Here is a 3,556-nt window from a genome sequence, read left to right as displayed (position 1 = left end):
ATGTTTTTGATTTCTATAATTAAAAAATATTATTTTTCTACCTGTAATAAAATTGGAGAGCCCCGAAAAGGTGCTTTTTGATTTCTCTTCAATTCATCAAGACTAAGCATAATCTCTCCAACAATTAATGACATTGGATTTCTTCCAGATTCAATTTGCTCCAAAACAATTAATATAATTGCTTGACCTTCATTAATTCTACCACTAGTGAGAAGATATTGGTTAAGCATGCAAAAGAGAAAAGCCCTTTTTCTATAAACATGAAAAGATTCAGAATAGGGTCTATCAAAGTAACGGCGTGCAAATTCTTTTAAATTAACTACACTACCATCTACAATATTAGTTAGATCTTTGTCTCTCAAATTAAAGAAGCGCTCAAAATCTTTATAATAATATTAATTTATTCTAGGGATTACCGCAAGATATAATGAAGGGAAGCCTAAGATGGCACCAAATTCTTCCAGTAAAATGCTAATTTCATCACACCCTAGTCTAAAACAATGAGTATATGTGTCCTGATGAGTGGTATTTATGCCACGATTAAGGTTCATTTTGATGGTCATTTTCCCACATTTGCAGCTTGTTTGCATCCATTTCTTTGCACTTAAATCCCTTTCCCTTTATGCATCTTCTTTCCTAGATTTTTCCCTTTTTCCTACTCTTTACTTTGATTTCCATGCTTATGCTTTGTAGGAACCATCAGGATTTTCAAGAGGAGGAAACTAAGCTCAAGGAAAGCTGAAGGAAGCAAGATTCAGAAGAGGTTCGGCCGAACCTCCTGAAGGTGTGGCCGAACCAGGGTGTGGCCGAACCTGCTCAGTGGTCCGGCCCAACGTCAAGGCAGAGTCAAGAAGCAATTTGGCAATTTTTCAGAAGTGGTCGAACCTCAGAAGTTCGACCAGACCAGGACAAGGGAGGTTCGACCGAACCTACCCATGGTTCGGGCGAACCTACCCTGTAGTCCGGCCGAACCTACCCAGTGTTCGGTCGGACCACTCCTCTATTTCAGCTGGCTTTATCCAGACTATATAAGTCCCATTTTAGAACGTTTTTATGTAATTAGATTAACTTAGTTTTAATTTTCTCCACATTTTTTTAGATTAATCTAGAAAGAGAAAAACTATTAGTCTTCATTTGGTAGAGAGAGAAAGTGTGGATTTCTTCATTGATGAACTTGGATTTTGAAGAAGAAGCTGGTTTAATCTTTTATAGATCTTCAACTTCAATTAATGAGCAATCTCTTACTCTTTCTCTTTACTTTTGCATTTAATTTTGCTTGTTTACTTTGATTTTCATTCTTTGCTTATTAATCATGTTGATGCTTATTGATTTGATGATTGATATTGTTCTCAACATGATTTGTGAGTAGTCTCTTAGCCAAGGGTGTGGGGATGGTGTAGTTGCTACTTGTTCATGCTTATAATATTGGGATTAAGTTAATTGTGATTAAAATCTTTGCATGCTTGATATTCTTTGATCTTCTTGCAAGTGCACATTGTTTGTTGATTAAAGGTGAATCTTCGCTAACAAGAAACGGAAGTTGACTTAGTTAGGATTCATTACTATCGATTGTTCTTTGATTGCACCTCCCAATATATGGGTCTAGTGTGAAAACATAGAGGCTATGTTAGGAGAAACCGATTAACCCCGGAAGGCGGTTAGATTGAACCTTATATCGATATTCATGCATGTTTAGTTCACTATTGATTTGCTTTTATGTTATTGCATGATCAAGCGGCATCTACATCTACCCATCTCCCTTGGTGTTTAGTTATATTGATTTTAACTCGTTTTATCTTTATTTTAATCTCTTAGTCATTCCTATCCTTTGTCCCAAGATAGCTTAAAGTCTAGTGATGAATGCGGTGTTTATGTGCTTCTCCCTATGGTTCGACCCCTCTTCTTACCATATACTTGTATTAGGATAAGTCGAGTGTTAAAAATTGTATTTGATTTAGGTGTAGTTGTCTAACGACGCAATTATACCTCTATCAAATTGGCGCCGTTGCCGGGGAGACGGCTTCCATTGCTATTTCATTGCTTGTTTGAGACTATCTCTTCTTTTATTTGTTAGTGTTTGCTACTTTTGTTACTTGTCAGTGCTTATGTTCTTCTTAGCTTTGTTGTATGAACAGAGGACAAACCCGCTCAAGATCTTTGATTCCCATCGATCTAGAGCTAGAGAGGTCTTTGTCCCTACTTCGAAGAGAAGCAAGAGCAAGGAGTAGAAATTCTCACACCCCGACGAGAGAAGTAAGAGAACTATAAGATACTCCACCCTCTTTACCCTCAAGTGAAGAATTAGATAGCCCTAACTCATCATCGAGTCCGGAAATCAACCCTTTCTCAACCTATAAGTTCGAGAGTGAAGAAGGTCCTAAAATGGGAGAGAATACGCCCTTGAGTCGTCTTGGGGCCCCCGAAGCTTTTAGAGCGCAAAGTGGGATCCTAACTCCTACTACTCAAGCCAACAATTTCGAGATCAAGACTAATTTGATTGCTTTGATTGAGAAGAAACAATTCCCGGGTGGAAAGTTTGAGAGTCCTCATGAGCACTTAAAAGAGTTTGAGAAATATTGTGACACAATAAAGGCCAATGGAGTGACTCAAGAATATATTCGCCTCAAGATGTTTCCATTTTCACTAATTGGGAGAGGACTAGAATGGCTAGAGAAGGAGGTGCCCCCTAATTCTCTCACAACATGGGACCAAGTGACTACGACTTTCTTGAGGAGGTTTTATAACCATAGGAAGACCGCCGAGGCTCGGTCTTTGATTCAAGGTTTTCGCCAAAATAGTGGTGAGTCTCTAAGTGCGGCATGGGAACGATACAAAGATCTTCAACGTCAATGCCCACACCATGGGATACCCAAGTATCAACTCATTCACACTTTCTATGGAGGTCTCATACCTCAAGGAAGAACAAGCCTAGACGCCGCGGCCGGCGGTCCAATCATGAACAAAGGAGAACATGAAGTGGAGTGTATTATAGAGGAGGCTGCAAAGCACTATGATGATTAGTATGAAGGCGAAAGGGATGCTACTTCTATTTAGGGTGTTTATGCATTGGAACAAGCCAACGCAATCAACAACCTCTCTACCAAAATCTCCAAAATGACCAAGCAAATGGATAAATTGATGAAAGAAAGGTCCAATCCTCATGGTAATACCTCCCCTTCAACAAAGGGAGGCAATGGTATGGATACTTCCTCCTCCTCTTCTTACAATACAATGCCCTAAGGATGCATGTTTTGTTCTAATTGTGAAACCCATGATCATGATACCTCCTATTGTGTATGTGCTTGTGAAGTTCAACCCCTTTCCCATGAACATGATGATAATATGGAAAATTTCAATGCTATGAATTTTGCTTCTAGAATGGGAAATGAAGGGAACTTAAGGCCAAACTCCAATCAAATGGGGAAATGGAATCAAGGTGGAAACCGTGGTTAGAACCAAAGTGGTGGTGGTTATGATAACCAATACCATGGTGGGGGAGGCCCTTCCAATTTCAATGGAAGAGGCTACTCTAACCAAAGGGGGTACGGTAATCAAA

At 39.2% G+C, this 3,556-nt stretch overlaps 1 non-coding gene across 1 annotated transcript; it reads right to left on the bottom strand.

Moving 5' to 3' along the window:
* Nucleotides 1-2,761: 2,761 nt before the first annotated feature.
* On the bottom strand, nucleotides 2,762-2,867 carry LOC145607925 (small nucleolar RNA R71). The gene has a single exon (XR_014105664.1). It is a non-coding gene; the product is annotated as a small nucleolar RNA R71 (small nucleolar RNA).
* Nucleotides 2,868-3,556: the final 689 nt, after the last annotated feature.

This window comes from Chenopodium album, chromosome 2, assembly GCF_948465745.1.
Source record: "Chenopodium album chromosome 2, dcCheAlbu1.1, whole genome shotgun sequence".
Taxonomy (NCBI): domain Eukaryota; kingdom Viridiplantae; phylum Streptophyta; class Magnoliopsida; order Caryophyllales; family Amaranthaceae; genus Chenopodium; species Chenopodium album.
Note: the sequence above shows the minus strand (reverse complement) of the source record. Positions and strands in the feature narration are given on the sequence as shown.